A 19099-nucleotide genomic window follows, 5' to 3' on the forward strand; every position below is an offset into this window, starting at 1 on the left:
GAAAAAATCTTCATAAAGATAGCATATCTTTACTTTGGATTATATCGACAGGCTTAGTGGCAGAATGCTGAATAATTATCAAAGCCAAGTTACTTATGTTAAAATTATCATATAGACAGAGAATAATTTGAGCGTATCTTAATAATGACTTTTTACAGTCATGACATTCATGTGGAAGAAGAGGCCATACTGTTTATAATCTCCTTTAGTTTACTATAAAGAAAGTATAGCAAAAGGCAAATGTTCCTTCTGTCAACTTCCCTGTGGAGAAAAGTTCATTGTGCTACAGAACTCTTCTTGCTGTGAGGTTGAGGTATTACTGGCACCCACAAAGAATATTTTCTTTAACTCCAGAAAGCCCGTAAAACCTGGAGAGTAAGGACATTGATGGATGAATGTCTTTCAGAAACTTGACATTCAGTTTGCAGAAGGCATTTGAGAATGTAAGCAGATTGCTCCAGAAGTCAGTCCAGTAAAGAGTGATTCATTAGCCACTCTGATGAAAGCTTTTTCAGAAGTGGAACGTTAATTCTCAAGTTCATATTAGAGAGGAGAACAGAAAGACATTGTGCTAAACTCTTGAAACACTTCCTGATAAAGAGATTTAGGCAGACAAATCTTTGAATCTCTTTTTCAGGGTACAATTCAAATAGTCCTTAACTAGATGCCAGCATAGGTCTCTATTTTTTAAAAGTATTCTTTCTTTCAGAATAAAACAAAATAGAAACACTCTATAAATAATCTAAGACATCACTTTTAAATTATAAGCACTCTTCATACATGCATACATATTTCTTTATATGCTTATAAATGTCAGTGAACAAGGATTAGCCTTACTATTACATTAATAATGTAAATAGTGTGGATGTGCTATGATTTTTTTTAGTGTCTTAACTGTCTCCAACACTGAAAATTGCAACTCCTTTATTACGTATACTCTAAGAAAATTGCCTGAGACAAAAAAAGGTAAAAAGACTTGCTCTTGGTTACATACCTTAGAAACACACTCAGAGGTAGGATTTGAGCTTAGTCTTTCAGATTCCAAAACTAGGAAAGGGTCTCCTAAAGCACACCGACTCTGTAGAAAGACAATGAAACTACATTGCATAGTAATCCATATTTCAAAATCCCGAGATATTTTTCAGGCTGTTAATTAGGTGGGACTCTCCTCTCTGGTAGCAAGAATGATTATTTAATGTCAACAGTATGAGGAGCAGAATTGATGGGAGAGCTTAGGAGGAGACCTTTTGGTTTCTTGAAGAAAGGATATTGTGGTTCCAAAATCTTTTGTAAAAGAAATTTGGAGAGAAAGAGAATAGGTTTAGGAAGGTAGACATGTTTAGAAAAGCTAGCTCCCCAATATATCCCTGATTTTCAGCTTAATTCCAATTTTGCCTTGGGTGAGATGAGGGCCTTTCTCTCTGTCTCTCTCTCTGTCTCTTTTTGTCTGACTGTCTATTTGATAGAGTACAGTGTTCACTCTGAAATCCTAGAAATCATACATGTGATTTCTTCTCCAACTTCCCTCCAGGAAGAAATCCTAGGATTCCAGAGACACTTCTTCATGCTTTCCCATGAACTGCCTCGAGACAGTGTGAATACAAATACATGTATAACCAGCCTGGATAACTTGCACAACTTATATTTGAAATAGAATCAACTCTTAATTATCATTATGTAAGTTAACCATCCTGTGGGTTATCTACATTACATTCTCTCTATGGGCTTCTGACTAACTATTCTAAATATTTTCTGTTTCCTCACTAAACTCCTATGTATTTGAGTTTTCAACAAATTGCTATTACTGTATTGGCTCTTGTTTCCTTGAGAAATTAACTGCCACCCTTTTAGGTGATTATGGACTTACAGAAGAAAGGGAGTGTCAGTGAATTTTTTGATGTTCCATTATTCTCAGTGATGTCATTGTTTCTCAAAGATAGCAGGTAAGGCATTGATAAAAGGTTAGCAGATGTGCAGATTTAGCTGAAAAGACTGAATAGCCATATGAAGATTTTTGAGGATTTAAAATCAGAATATTTGACCTAGATCTTTTACTTAATAAATCTGTGACGTTGAGCAAGTCACAGTGAACCTCAGTTTCTTCATTCTTAATATGAGGAAGTTGGCTTCCAAGGTCTTTTCCTACCATACATCCATTATTCTATCATACCATGTCTTTTATAATTTATTTATTTTAACTTCTGCCTTCTGCCTTAGAATTTATACTATGTATTGGTCCCAAGGAAGAAGACTAGTAAGGGCTAGGCAATGGGGTTTTGACTTCCACAGGGTTACACAGTTAGGAAGGATCTGAGGTCAAATTTGAAATCAGGACCTCTCATCTCTAGGCCTGGCTCTCAATCCACCGAGCCATCTAGCTGCTCTTGATAGTTTGTCCTTTAAAGTGCATCTTTATTTGCCATTCTCTTCTTTGTGACCTACATATCCCTCCGCCCCAAGTCATCCTATGCCAATCTCATATCAGCTGTGCATTAATTTCATGCTGATTTTGTTAAGTTGTTCTGTGTACTTTTAAAATTTTCTAGCATTTCTTGAAGATGCCCTTCAGGACATTCTCAAAGTATTTCTTTTGCTCACTCAGCTTGTGGTCTCCTTACTTTAGCTCACTTTGATATCCTGCTATCATCCATCCTCTGAAAATGTCCTGTCTGGCAGAATTGCTTTCTACTGAGATGAGCATCACTTCTCTCCTGGCATCCTGGATATGTTCCACAATGCATTCATGGTGATTCCTTCCTGCCATTGAAGGTTAAACATGGCTACAGATGACATTGATGCAACTGTCTATAAAATATGATGCTGCTTCTGCAACAGGACCAAGAATCATAACAACACAGATGCACACATAAAAAATAATCTGATTTTTTTCCAGGAGTATTGCAGATACATAGCAAATCTTTAGTTTCATTCAAAACAGAGAAGTACCTACTAAGTGCAAGTCACTGTGCTAGCTACTGAGACTAGAAAGGCAAAACAAATCTGTCTCTGAACTTAATTTTACACATCTTGAAATAGCAATTTGTCACTTCATTTTCAATTTTTTTCACAAGTAATTCTTTACAGGTCATTTATCCTCTCTTGGTCTCAGTTTCCTCATCTATAAAATGAGGGGGTGGGACTAGATATTTTCTACGTTACTTACAGCTTTAGATTGATGACCCTATGCTGCTATGACTTCCTTTACTAATTTGTAAATTGAACAAACCAAATCCAATTCCTGTCAGACATCACACACACACGCACATGTGTACACACACACATACATACACTCAAAACCCACCGTATCCAGGAAAGAAAAAAAAAAGAACAAATTTACATCCACCACTATTGTTAAATATTATTCCTTAAAGAGGTGCGTGGCAGACTACAGAAAATTAAAAGAAAAAATTATGCAGGACACTGTAAAAATCTCATTAAAGAAATAAACATATGATAAAAGATGTGCTGATCATATTGAAATAGAAAGGGAACTTTGTAATATCAAGAGAACATGAGGGAAGCCCTAAAGTATGCTGTGGCATATATATGTAGGAGAAAATAGACAAGAGAAGAATAAAAACAATGGATAGACATGTGCATTGATTGCAGATTTCATCTTTGAAAGGAATATCCACATTGCATTGGGTTGGTTCTAGAGCTGGAAGGGGTATCCTACTTTAATCCCCTCATTTTATAAATGAATAAACTGAGCCCATCATTCATATCCTGGATCCATTGGAACTTTGATATATTATTCCTCCTCTGTCTTTATATTATATATGTTATAGATTTAAAACACACTGGAACAAGTACATTTGTGTGAATAACTTTGAAAAAACAATAATTCGAAGTAAATACACACATATATGTGTACATAGATACATATGTGTATAGGCACACACATACCTAACATGCTTAAAATGTATGTATTCAACATAAAGCATGCAAACTTACCCAAATTCATACTAGTTGGCAAACACACACAAGTGCTACAAGGAATTCTTTTTTTAACTCTTGCTATGCCTTTATGCCCCCCTCAACCTTTCTTATTATGTCAACCAGTCAAGGAACTGTAATCATGTGGTTCTGTACCTATCTCCCTTGTTCATTCCTAGACATATCATTTGTTTATAGTGGCATTGGAATCTCGAGAGCTCACTTTGGAGTTTTTCTGTTCTATTGTCTTTACTAACAACTTATGCTTTTATAGAACTTGAAGCTTTACAAAACTCTTTTCTCACACCTCTGTCAGGTAAGTAGTATAACCCTTATTATCCTACTTCTGCAGATGAGGAAACTGAGGCTTGGAGAAGCAAGATGGATTGCTTAAAGTCAGAAAGATAGTACTTTTGTTGGAGAAAGAATTTGAAGTCTTAGTTGCTGAATTGGCACTGTTTCCACCATCCCATGCTGATTCTCCTTGAGTTTTGAACCACATTCTTGTATTTGTTCTGATTCTCATAATATTTAGATGGATCTGAAATTCATTTCCTTGCATGGTGGAAACAGTGCCAATGAGGCAGAGCATAATGCATCCATTGCTGAACATCTTGTGCAACTCCTGGCCATGCCCTCCCATAAGTCTGTAACAGAGGGGGTACCCATTCTCTCTTTCTATAGACACTTTGAGGATACAAGTGGATCAATCTAGTTCTTTCCTTGACATCCTTCATCCTTATCAAGTGACCAGTCCATTTTCTATTTGTAGTGGCCTCAAATATGTATCAAATATACAATTTCAACATACTTGTCATATGTTGATTTTGAAAAGGAAAAACATTTGTTTCAGGGAAACAAAATTCATCTTAAAGTCTCTCTTCCAACACTAGCCACTAGTGATGTTTTGGTATGCTGTAGATGACCTTGACTTCTTTGGTGTCTGAGGAAACTCCAAACATTGGGCAGTATTAGCTTCAGCTGTCTTCGTGGCTGTTGGAACAAATTGTTCTCATCTGCCCATTGAACTGGGCGTTGTCTTCACTTGCCTAGAATAGACACCCCTACCCAAATAAATGCATTAATGGGTTTCGGGCCTGTTGGTTACCCTCAACTTGCCTAAAGGGTTTACCTGCCTAAAGGGTTTACCAGGCATTGGTTGCTGAACATGCTATAATTTTTTTGAACCACAGGTCAGAGTTGGATGACAGGTAAACAACAAAGGTGGGTGAGCAGTTAAGCCCCAAAGAAATACAACTGCAAACTAAACATTATTAATTTTAATATTTTTATTTCTAAAATTTAATTTATTATTTTTATAATTAAATATTATCAAATAAAAACTAATTATTATTTATTTTATTTAATTATAAAAACAATTTAGGCTACAAAGTAATATTTTATAAAAGTTTACCAGTTAAAATTGTGTATATTTTACAAGTAACAACAGTGTATGGATAATGGTTACATGCAGGAAGTATTATTAGAAAATAAAATCTTATATGCATTAGGGAAATGAAGTATGCATGCCAAGAAGACACAATACATTTTTTAAATGCATCCTATTGCTAACTTTTGACTTTATGTCACTAACATTTCCCAGTCTTACTCTGATCTCAATTTTGGCAAAGAAAACAATTATGCAAAGATGTCTAATATAAGGCTACGTCTGACAGTAGCTATAATAGTAGTTTGTCACCTTTATACTGTGAAGGAGGAGTTATGTTTCATTATCTCCAGAATAGAAGATGTAATCTTTAGCTGTGAATATGAAAATAAAACCCAACTCGTCTGATGTGCTCCTATATGGCCCTCACATGGAGCCAGTTATGGGCCACCTTTTGAGGCTTGGGAAGGAATAGTAGTTTTAAATGTAATGAGCTACAACTGGGAAAAACATTAAGGATGAAAAGGATTTTTGGCAGAGCAAAGGCTTTTCCTTTGATACTCACTATTCAGTGAAAGTAATTTGTGATAACTGAGGCATCAATTAAAAAGAAATGACCACTTAATAGCTCTCAGGATTTATAATCTCCCCATTGGAATAAGAGAAAAGGTTAGTAATTTTAGTAATATTTAAAAGTGGACCACTTGAACTTTTGAATACAAATAATAAATTGTAATTTTCTTTACAAGATGAGATTAAATTCAGTCTTATTTAGAAGAGGTAGAGTGGATTAAAGAAACCTTAAAAGTTGCTTCTAGTCCTTGAGTCTCATGGAAATTTGCCAATATTACTAGTGGAGTTCTACTGTTATGACCATTAGTGCTATTACTGCTGTTTTTACAGAGAACATTAGCTAATATTTGTATAGTACTTTTGGATTTACAAAGGCACTTGTATACACTAGCACATTTTTGACCTCACAACAATCCTGTGGGCTGGTGCTAGTATTATTTCTTTTTTACATATTAGAAAACTAAGGCTTATGATCATTAAGTGACCTGTCCATGGTCATAAAGCTTATAAGTGTCCGAGGTGGTATTCAAACATACTTCTTATTGACTCCAAACTGAGCACTATGACATTGTCTCAGGCTAATGGGAAGGCATTCTTTCTTGAGACAGAACGGAATGATGGTTCTTACTATTGATGGTTTTTCAATATTTACATAAATATTAATTATGAAAAATAGTTATCAAATGGCTCTTGGGGATAGTGCCAATAGGAAAAAAATTAGTCGTAATGTTGATAAAAAGAATGAAAATGGTGATGACAGCTATTTAAAAAAACATAACCCTTACCTTCCATCTTAAAATCAATACTTTGTATTGGTTCTAAGGCAGAAGAGCAGTAAGGCTAGAAAATGGGGGTTAAGTGACTTGCCCAGGGGCTCACAGGTAGGAAAAGTCTGCCAGATTTAAATGGGCCTCCCATATTCAGGCCTGGATTTCTATCCACTGAACTACCAAGCTGCCACCCAAGATAGTTGTTTTTAGAGTTGATAATTAAACAGGAGGAAGGAAGGAAAAAAATGGCAAAATACTTAGAAAAGGAGATTTTTACTTTCTTATCAATTAGAGAGTAGGGGAAAACTTTCCCTTATAGGGATGCAGACTGGACCTGTGATTTCTTTGATGTGACTCTCTCTACCAATCTAGTTTAGCCTCTTTTCTACAATTTACAATTTTTGAAATTTCCATGAAACACTAAGAGAAAAAGTGACATGCCAAAGCAATTGTCATATCACCAGTTTGTGTCAGAGGCAGAATTTGGACTCAGACCTTTTTGACTTTAAGGGCAACATTTTCTCCTCTATGCCATGTTGCTTCTTAGGAAATGAATTGGAAGGAGAGTAGCAGAATGTATTTTTTTAAAAAGAACTAACCATCTGCTGTATACAAGGAATATTATCTAAAAAAATAAGTTCAAAGTGAAAAAAGAGACAAAAACAAGATTTACTCTACATTAGGTGATTCTAAAAGATAAATTTAAAACTTGTCAATAGAAAAAACAAATATAATAATTCACAACACTGAGACAAAAAAACTACATGTGATTATGGGTACATATGATTTGAACTTAAAAATACAATGAAATATTTTACATTTTATATATATGTATATATATACAAATACATTTGCCAAAAAGCATTGAAATCCATAAAAACCAATTATATATTCAAAATATATGTATATACTCATAATAATTATAAGAAACTTATTATACATATGTATTGTTACATAGCATAAAAATCCAGGAAGAAAAACCCAATCTGAATATATATATATTCATGTGTGTGTGTGTGTGTGTGTGTGTGTATGTGTGTGTGTGTGTGTAATAACAACAATTATAGGAAACTTTAATATTTCTCTGTTAGAGCTAGAAAAATCTAAAAAAAATAATAAAATGGTATTGAACTATATAAACTCTTAGAAAATGTAGCAACTATGTGTTTGAGCATAGAGACATTGCAAATAAATATAAAAAGCAATAATTCTAAACATTTCCTTTACTGACTATAAAAAGAATATAAATAATAATAATAAATATATGGAACATTAGCTTCTGACTTCATCATTCAATTGCTAAATCTAAAGTTCTTCTCTCAATTATCGTTCTCCACTTCTCTGTGGCATTGTAACTATTAACTATACTCTTCTATGTACTCTCTTCTTTGGGTTTTTATAATTCTGTTTTTTTTCTGGCGCTCATTCTATAGGTCATCCAAAGCTTTGTTATGGATTCTTTCTTTATTATCTCTAAACTTTCACTTGAAGATCTCATCAGCCCCCTAAAATTCAATTATCATCTCTATGCAGGTATGTAGCCTTAGTTATTTATATGGTGTTTTAAAGTTTACAAAGCATTTTACCTTCTTTCTCTCTTCTAATCATTACAACAAACTTTTCAAGTCATAATTTAATAATGGTCATTTTTAGATGAGAAAAGGGATTCAGAGAGATAAAGTTGCTTAATTATAGATTTTTTTAGATCATAGATTTTTTTAGAGCAAGAAGTTAGACTCAAACTCAGATTTTCTAACTGTGAATTCAATACTTTCTTCACAGTTTGCATACTCACTTCCTTCAATGTTGCTTTCTATATTTGTGGAAGTGGAAGCTCTAGGTTTATCGGAAGGAGGGAAGATGCTCATTTGCAGTCTTATTACTCTATTTTATTAAATGCCCTTCTTTTGAATTGTTTCCTCTGGCTGACTAGAGAAGAAATAGACACATCAGTAGTGTCTTATGAGGGTGAGTGAAAACAGAGAAACAATGCTGATTCTATTCTGATTTTTTTCACATTTAATTTTTATATATCTTGTTTGTAAGTAGTTCTTTGCAATTTCATACTCCCGTTAGATTGTGAGTACTTTGAGAGTAGGGAATACTTTTTTTTTTTAACATTTCTTTGTACTCCCCCACACCTTCTCCCAAGAAATCATTCCACATAACAAAAGAATTTTTAACAAAAAAAAAGGCACTTAGTACAGTGCCTGGGACACAGTAGGTGCTAAATAAATGCTTACTGATTGACTGTCTGGCCCCTGTGACCACTCCCTCTGATGTCTGTTTCTTCTCAGAATCGCTATTTTAGGGTAGATGCTCAGATCTGCCATTTCTTCCTTTCTCTTTAGGATGCTTTAGGATTCCTAACATCCATTTTCTATCCCACAAACTGCGTACCTCTCCCTCTTGACCACATTTTTAAACTTCCTTTCATGTGTTTTCTCCCATTAAAAATATAAAGTCCTTGAAGGTAGGCACTTTTTTGCTTATATTTATGTTATTATAATATGTAGGCACTTAATAACTGCTTGTTCACTCGACATGTTCAACACTCAAGAGATTCAAGCCATGTCTACAAAACTGCCTTAGTGGCTAAATGGAAACTATTTTTCTATGCTTACTGGTTAAATATGAATTCCACTTATTCTTATGAGTCTAAGTGACTTGGACAAGGTCATGCAATCAGTAAGGGTCAAAAGCGATCTTTTTCTTTTTAATTCTTTTGACTATAACTCCATCTCATAAGCTCTTTTATTTTTAAACCTTCTGTCTTAGAATTAATCCCAGTATTGGTTCCAGGGCAGAAGAGTGACAATGCCTAGGCAATGGGGGTTAAGTGACTTGCCTAGGGTCACACAGCTAGGAAGTATCAGAGGCTATATTTCAACACAGAACCTTCCATTTAAAGGTTTCACTCTTTATCCTTTGAGCCATTTATTTGCCCACTTGTTTGTTTTTTAATTGTCTCCAATTAGGTCTGACTTATCATGACTTCTTTTGGGATTTTCTTGGCAAAGATACTAGAGTGGTTTGCCATGTCCTTCTCAAGCTCATTTTATAGATGTGGCCTAGGGCCACACATAATCTGTTCAATATCTGAGATACAGCCTGGATAGTTTGAAGTCCCACTTTGATTCATAGTTCTAGAGCTGTAGGGGACTATAACAACCATCTAGTCCAATCTTCTCATTTTACAGATGTGTTAACTGAGACCAAGAAAGAAAAATATGTCCAAGGTCATGCAGACAGTTAATACTGGATGTTCTTTGGCTCCAAACTTAGATTTTTCTGAATTCATGTTTTTCCCACTCTTCCACTGCCTCTCAGAAGGACCTGCCTCTGACACATATTGGTTTTGTGACCAATAGGGAATCATTTAACCTCCTAATGCCCCAGATTATGGAGAGGTTTTCCTTCTGTAGAGTTTCCCATACAGATGAAATCAGAAGTCTATCAGATAGATTAATTGATAGACATAGCCAATCAGCTCACAGTTGCCAGGCACGGTAGATAGAAATAGATAAACAGAAAAACAGATAAATGAACAAGTAGATAAAATTATTTTTTGACTAACTTTTGCCAAGGAGCTATGGAGGTGATTAAAGAGAAGTGCAAGAAATAAAGATTTCCTTTTAGAAGGACACAATCTAGTTGCAGCTGAAAAGACATTGCTTTTAAGTAAACTATTCAAGACAGTATGTAATCAAGTGCTAAAATGTGAGCTGTTTCTTTATCTGCTGAAGATATTACATAAATATATGCAGAGTTCTCTTGAAATTTTAATCTGGCATATTCATTTATAGCTGATGATATTTATATTAAGCTATTGATGTATAAAACTGTAATCAATTTTAATTATTTGCTCCTTACCTCATTTCATTCTTTGTTGGTATGAATCACAAGAATCTGGCATAGGGGGTGCTAATGGCTGCATCAAAATGATAACATAATAAAACTAGAATTTGTTCTGTCTTGGATGTAGCTTAAAAGATAAGCTTCTTAAGACTGGCATTAAGCTAGCTAATGAAATCCAAGCTCCTTACTTTATTGCTGTCTACTCTGCTGATACTTTTCTGTTATTATATACAAAGTTTGCATCATTCTGCTTGGGTGTTTTTGAAATGTAAGAAAACTTGACTTCCTAAACACAAACTCTTCATTTACAACCATTTGTGTATTTCTTGAACCCAAAAATGCTTTAAAAATTAAAACACTTCATTTTTTCTTCATTGATAAGCCCCTGGACTAAAAACACTGAGTTGACATTGGTAAGCATAATTATTTGGAATTAGTCCAGGTGAGCGCAAAAGAACCTTAATAATCATGCCCCTTCTTAAAATTCTGTATGGATGAGAACAGCATTTTCCTTTTTTTTTTCTCCACCATATATATTGGTTTTCTGCTAGGAATGTTGAGTAGGAGCCAATAGGTGAGAGGCATATCTTAGAGCAGAGGATGACAACGTATGGCTCTGGAGCCATATCTGGCTCTTTTGAGGGCCAGATATGACTCTTTCTGCAGGAGCCATAAAGTCAATTTTTTTTCAGGCGCTATTACAGGAGCGGCACTGTGAGCACTGTATGGCTCTCACAAAATAACATTTTAAAAAATGTGGCATTTATGGCTCTCACGGCCAAAAAGGTTGCAGACCCCTGTCTTAGAGGAATAGGGACTAAATTCCCTAACCTCTTAAAATACATTAAAAGTATCTATGATTTCTCTGAAGAGGCTATGAAAGTCAGTATGACAACAAAATATTATGGGAAAGAAACTAGCAATAAAACATTTCCCCCATACATCTGGAAGATATTCTCTTCCACAAATCAGCAGGAATTTTGTATATATCTATATATGTATATGTATTGCCTCCTCCATTAGAATATAAGTTGTCTGAGGGCAGTAATTATATTGTCTTTGGATTTATAGGACCTAAAAATGTGTGATTTATAGTAATCAATGTATATTGATTGATCAATCTATTGAGGAATAATCACACATAGGGAACATGAATGGAGAATACACATCAGGAACATGGACAGTTCATGCACACTCATATTTCTCATACTTAATGGATATTGATATCTTATTGTGTTGAGAGGGGACTAATTCTCCCAGGTCTCATATGATGTTTAGTCCTCATTAGACATGTATGCTCTATTAGACATACCATATCCACCAGGCATAATTTCTTGTTTGTCTTTTGTGGCTTCTGCATAGTGGTACCATGCTGGTCCATGGTCACTACTGATTACTGACAAGAAGTGCTTCCTTGAAGTCATGCCTTGAAGCTTTTCTCTAATTCTAGAATTTGGTTTCAACTAGAGTTCTTAGCTAGAATTTCTTTTCTCATGAAATTTTCTCATGAAAATAGTGGACCCTACCATGCTTTTGTAGTTTAAAGTCTAGAGGTATCCTATAGCTTTTAAAAAGCAAAAATCCCTTAATGTATTTAAACATTGAATGGAGGGGTAGGACGGAAAGTGAATAAGGGGAGGCAATCAACTATCATATTTTTATTTTTTTCTATGAATGGTTTGCCTATTTCTTCCAGTCTTAACTGGAAAAAAATCTGATCTCCATAAGTCCTTGCCCAGATACAAGTTGTCTGGAAAAACTTTTCAAGGCCACTCCCAACAGATTAGTGCCTCCTGACTTAATATTCTCCTTTTTTAACTCCTTTTTCTAGTCACCGAGGTTTGTGTCTTCAGTAGAGATAGCTCAAGCAATCAGTGTAGTTCCTGGCTTAACTTCTAGTAGCTGAACTCTATATAATCATTATCCAGGTAGAGGTTACTATTCCAACAAACTCTAAATCTTGGTTTTCAGGATCTCCTAATTTCTCATTTTCAAAACCTTGTTTCACCCTCTCCTTTTCAATTCAGTATTTTATATCCTCACATAAAATGACTTAAGCAGGTGGCAAAAGACACCAGAATAAAGGTAAGACCAAATGATAAGGCTTTCCTCTTCCTCTTGCCTAGGCACATTCTTGCCATTATTATAAATATGTAGCCAACAAAATATTTTTAGGTTTTGACCCCAACTTTATATCTAAGAGGACAACATGTTAAACTAGTATTAACTATTTACATATATGTTATTGTGTGATTGGCATAGAAAATTGCATACTGGGTTCAGTATTAGAAAAATTTAAGTTCAAATTCTGCCTCTGATACTAATTAGTTGTGTGATCCTTGACAATTCAGGCAACTGCCTATGGTTGTGATCTGTGTTGGTGGAGAAAGTTCTCAAACTGATAGTTCCCCCTCACTGGCAAAATCAAAGGTCTAAGCAAAATTTTCATAAAATAGAATAAAGTATAAGTAAAGTTATTGACAGACAGGAGGATTTCTTGAAAAATCTGAAGTAGACCTGAGGCATATAAGTAAACCAGTTTACCTATTCCTTTCAAAAGAAGCATTCATGAAGGTAGAAATATGCAGTCAAAATATTTTGAATGAATTTTAATTGAATTAGCAAAGAGAGAGAGAGAGAGAAAAGAGAGACAGAGAGACAGAGAGAGCTGGGAATATCTTCTGTTGATTTATTTTAAAGATGAATTACATTTCATAACCAGGCTCTAGGCTTAACTCCAGTGTGATTCAAATGTTTTAATAGGAAGTGCATTTAAATATTCTGCTTACTATGGAATCAAGCCCTCTGGGGATAACTTCTAAACAAGACCTTATTAAATAGTTTGTTATATGAACAGGCCATAATTTCAATTTAGAAGTATTTCTGCATCCATAGGATATCAGAAAAAAATTGCAGAGGTTTTTGTACCCTCATTAAAATAATTTTCCAACTCAACATCTTAGTGGATATCCTTCCTTGAGATTTTTTTTAAAGCTTAAATCTCTCTCTCTTTTTTTATACCTTGCAGCATATTCAGACAATTCCATTTTCTTACTGGAAAGAAATATATTCTAAGGAAGGAAACCTATGTAACCACATGAAGTTTCCCTGAATTGCATGATGCCCTTATTATTCTCATGCCTGCTGTTCAAGTGAAGGGGAAAGCTACGGGAGAGAAAGCCCAGCACAAAATAAAATGGCACCTGATCTAGAGAACACATAAAAAATGGGTAGGAAGAAAAATGAGGCAGACAGAAAGAGAATTCAAAGTGGGAGAAAAAAGCTTTTCATCCTCAACACCACAGCCCCTCCCACACTTCCAAATACATCTATCTAGTTTAGGAAGTTTGAAAATGGTTAGTGTAGAGGTCTAAAGAAAGACAAAATAGGCATTGAATTATTTTGGCCCATATAATCTTTAGAATGTCAGAGCTGGAGGAGTCCTTAGAGATGATCTAGTTCAACAACTTCATTTTACAGATGAAGAAACTAAAGTAACAAATAGATTTGTTACAAAATTTAGATGGCTGCTAATAGGGCTTATTGATGTTTCTAAGATATTTATAAGTCTATATATCACGTTCCTCATAATCACTATAGGAGACAATTAAAATATTATTGTCATTATTTTATAGATGAAGAAAATGAGACTTCTTAAGTAAAATCCATAACTGGAACTTCATTAAAATATATTATTCTTTCTACTAACCAATGTATCTTCTTGGTTTTTCAACTCTCAATTAATCAATAAGCTTTTATTAAATTCCTACCATATGACAAACGGTGTGTCACATACTGTTATTATGAGACAAAAGACAAAAAGAAATAGCCCTGGATTTCAAGATGCTTAAATTCTATTGAAAAAACCCAAAATCTATACCTATAAACATCTATGAAATATTATCATTAAGGACTGCTTCTTCTCTTATTCCTCTTCTCCTTTCCTTCATCTTACCTTTCTCCTCCTCTCTCCCTTCTCCTCCTTTTCTTCTTCAAATTCTTCATATTTTTTCCCAGTGGAGTTGGAAATGGTCCTAGTACAAATGCTGATCTTGTTATTATTCTTTTATATTTAATGTTCTATGAACTCTTGTATACATGGATAAAATAAGTTTTTTGTAATTGAATGAAAAAGGCTAAGTGAAAACAACTTTGGAACAATTCCAAGACCAAACTAGATGATGGGAATATGTACTTTTCTATTGACTCCTCTTAGTTCTTTATAACTTGAAATCTTTTCATTCTATGTAGCTTTAAAATTATGAATAATTGGTATGGCAACTTAAAATATTTTAAATATACTTAAATTTTTATGGATCACTGCTACATCTGGATTTTCTGATACCCTTGTTTTTGTATATTTTATTTCTTGAATTTTCAAGGATTTTTTTGTTTATATTTATTTTCTCTTATTTTATGTATGATAGCCAGCCAGAGACCTGTAGCAATATATTCCATAGTTCACATAATATTCATCGATCATTAAGTCTGGTCCTTCAGGATTAATATTCTGTAATTTCTGTTGGCAACAAATTGATTCTGAATCTTTGTTTGCTGCTGAATGGAGCTAGAGAAAATTAAAAAACAAAAACAAAAACTTATTGGCTACCTACACTACAAATTTATGTTTCGTAATTATGGCTGGACCTTCACTGAACTAAGGCAATCCTATTATACCTTCCTGATTAATTTACTATCCCACTTTTTCCAAGGGCTCTTCCAAAACCTTTTATTCTTCCTCAATCAAACCAACACCATCTATTTCCTCCATCCTTTCTGCCAAGGACCTTGACTAATATATTGTTCATAGAAAAAAATTGAGGTCATTCAAAGAAAGTTCCTTTTTTCCTTTCTTCCTCATGTCATTGTTCATGTTTCTTTCTTCACTATCCCTTCTTTCACCCATCTAACTTGAAAATGTTACCCTTTTATTTGCCGTGGTAAACTCTTCTACATGTACCCTTGATTCTGTTTTCTCCCTATCTTCCCTCTTCTTCCCTATCAGATTGTCCACTCTATTATCCCCAATCTTACCTTAATCCCCGATGTTTCTTTATCCACTAGCTTCTCTGTTGCTAACAAACAGGCTCATTTCTCTCCTATCCAGACCTGACCTAAGCATCCATGCTAATTCTCATTCTATACTCTTTCTCTTCATGACTATTTTCCTTGAGAAATCCATGTATAATTCATGCCTCCACTTTTTTCTCCTTTATCTTTCTTTTATACCCTCTGTAACAGGAATTCTGACCTCTTCATTCAACTGAAGTTATTTTCTTCAGCATTACCAATGTCATCTTCATTATTTTTAATCCACAACAGATGGAGCAACTCAAAGTCCCCCACTATTGCAAGTGGGCAGGAAAGTGTATTAGGACACTTTCCTCTCCAGTTGTTCATACCTTTTGGTCTGGCTTATATCTGTACTCCTTCATAGATAACTTGTGCAGGGAACTGTTCAGATGGGAACTAAATGTTTGGGATCTGACTCCTCCTGTTGTATATTAAAAAAGGCTCACCTGCTAAAATTTAGGGTACAAGTTTTATATTTTGACCTCTCTTGAGCATTAATCCTCTATTACCTTTTGTACATCTTGAATTAGATAACTGATCAGCATCTCAGGTTCAATATGTACAAATGGAACTCATATTTTCCTTTTCTCTTAACCCTTTCCTTTTCCAAAATTCCCTATTATTTTTGAGAACACCTCACAGATCCTCATCACACAAGCTTATAACCTGGATATCACTCTTGACTCCTAACTCATTCTCACCATACTTATCTAATCTATTCAAAATTATTCTTTTAAACATCTCTTACACACTTTCCCTTTTCTCCACTCCCACAGCCACTTCCTTGATTCAGGTCTTACCACCTCATGCCTGGACTATTGCAATAAATATCTGCTTGGTCTTGAAGGAATTAAGTCTCTTCCTACCTTTGTTCATCTTTTACTCACCTGCCAAAGCACAGGCTTGATCATGTTATTCTCCCCTGAACGCCCACTCTGTCTCTATTTAATAAATTCCAGTGGCTCCTTCTTACGTCCAGAATGAAATACGAAGTCCTCAATTTGGCTTTTAAAGCTTTTTGTAACCCCTTCTGACCTTTCAGTCTTTTAATATTTTACTTTCTCTCTGATCTTTGCTTTAGAGACATTGACTTTTCTTTCTATTCTTTACATAGTATTCTCCATCTCTTGACCCTGCCTTTTCATTGACTATCTCCCAAGCTTAGAATAAATACACTTTCACCTCATCTCCATTTCTTGGATTCCATACATACCTTCAAGGTTTAGTGTAATCCCATCTTCTATAAGATACCTCTCCTGGTCACTTTTCTACTTTCCCCAGTATTCGATCTTCACCTCCCCCACACACATTGAAATTCAACTTTCCATTTAGATTCTGTATTTCTTATATTCGATTTGTTGCATTTTCTCCCTCATTAGAATGTGATCTCCTTTAGAAAAGGGACTATAGTTTTGCCTTTCTTGGTATTTGGTGTATATACAGAGTACATACAGTATATATGCACATAGCAAGCAACTTATAAGTGCCTATTGACAAGCTGATCATCATAAACTCCTCTATTTCAATAAATGTATCTATGTACTTAAGTAATTTATTTGATGCTATTTCTGTCAACTTATTGTTGTTTGATTTCATGTAATTGTTTCATTTGAAGGTCCTTTTGATTACACTATTTTATCTTAGGCATTTTATATACTCTATCAGGAGATAAACTACTTTTTGTTATGTTCAACAAGTTCCATAATTTGTACCTATTTACCTATTATCATTTTTTCTATTGCTCAATGAAGTAACCCCTGTTACAAAATTACTATTTTTAAAAATCGTACCAGTTAGTTCAGCAAAGGGTAATAGTACTGGATCTCAACAAAGTATTCAACCCCTAGATGTGTCAGTGCCCCAGTAATACTTGAACTGGCACATGGTTCTGGGTATGCAAAAGCAAAACAAAACAAAAAAGCAAAAATTGTATCTTTCTTCTGAGAGCTTATATTCTAATAAAGGAGACCATAGTTAGAGGAATGAGTGTATGTAATAAATAGTTTTTTATATATAAGATCTATACAGAATAAAAGAAGGATAATCCTTAGCAGGGAAATAACTAACAATTGTGGAGATATGGGATGATTTTTTTTAACATTTATTAATAATCATTTTTAACATGGTTACATGATTCATGCTCCTACTTTCCCCTTCACCCCCTGCACTACCCCCACCCATGGCCGACGCACATTTCCACTGGTTTTGTCATGTGTCCTTGATCAAGACCAATTTCCAAGTTGTTGGTAGTTGCATTGGTGTGGTAATTTCGAATCCACATTCCCAATCATGTCCACCCCGACTCATACGTTCAAGCAGTTGCTTTTCTTATATGTTTCCTCTCCTGCAGTCCTTCCTCTGAATGTGGGTAGCATCTTTACCATAAATCCCTCAGAGCTGTCCTGGGTCATTGCATTGTTGCTGGTACAGAAGCCCATTACATTCGATTTTACCACAGTATATCAGTCTCTGTGTACAATGTTCTTCTGGCTCTGCTTCTTTCGCTCTCCATCAGTTCCCGGAGGTCTCTCCAGTTCGCCTGGAACTTCTCCAGTTTGTTATTCCTTTTAGCACAATAGTATTCCATCACCCGCATATACCACAGTTTGTTCAGCCATTCCCCAATTGAAGGACATACCCTCCTTTTCCAGTTTGTTGCCACCACAAAAAGCACAGCTATGAATATTTTCGTACAAGTCTGTTTATCTATGATCTCTTTGGGGTACAAACCCAGCAATGGTATGGCTGGATCAAAGGGCAGGCAGTCTTTTATAGCCCTTTGAGCATGATTCCAAATTGCCAGCCAGAATGGCTGGATCAGTTCACAACTCCACCAGCAATGCATCAATGTCCCAATTTTGCCACATCCCCTCCAGCATTCATTACTCTCCCCTTCTTTCATTTTAGCCAATCTGCTAGGTGTGAGGTGTATTCCTTTTTGTCCCTATTTATTTTCCTCCACATATCAATTAGATCTAATTTTTCTAGGAATTCATTCACCTCTCTTACCTCTTTCTTATTTATTTTTCGGTTTGATTTATCTAGATCTGAAAGAGGAATATTTAGATCTCCCACTAGTATGGTTTTACTATCTATTTCCTTCTTGAGCTCTGCCAGTTTCTCCTTTATGAATCTGGGTGCTATGCCACTTGGTGCATACATATTGAGCAGTGTTATTTCCTCATTGTTTATACTACCTTTAATCAGGATGTAATGACCTTCCCTGTCTTTTTTAATCATATCTATTTTTACTTTGGCTTTGTCAGAAATCATAATAGCCACTCCTGCCTTCTTTTTCTCATTTGACGCCCAAAAGATTTTGCTCAAACCCTGAACTTTAAACTTGTGTATGTCCACCCGCCTCATATATGTTTCTTGTAGACAACATATGGTGGGATTTTGGTTTCTAATCCACTCTGCTATTTGCTTCTGTTTTATGAGCGAGTTCATCCCATTCACATTCAGAGTTATAATCATCAGTTGTGCATTTGCTGACATTTTC

The sequence above is a fragment of the Gracilinanus agilis genome, chromosome 1 (genome assembly GCF_016433145.1).
Source record: "Gracilinanus agilis isolate LMUSP501 chromosome 1, AgileGrace, whole genome shotgun sequence".
NCBI lineage: Eukaryota > Metazoa > Chordata > Mammalia > Didelphimorphia > Didelphidae > Gracilinanus > Gracilinanus agilis.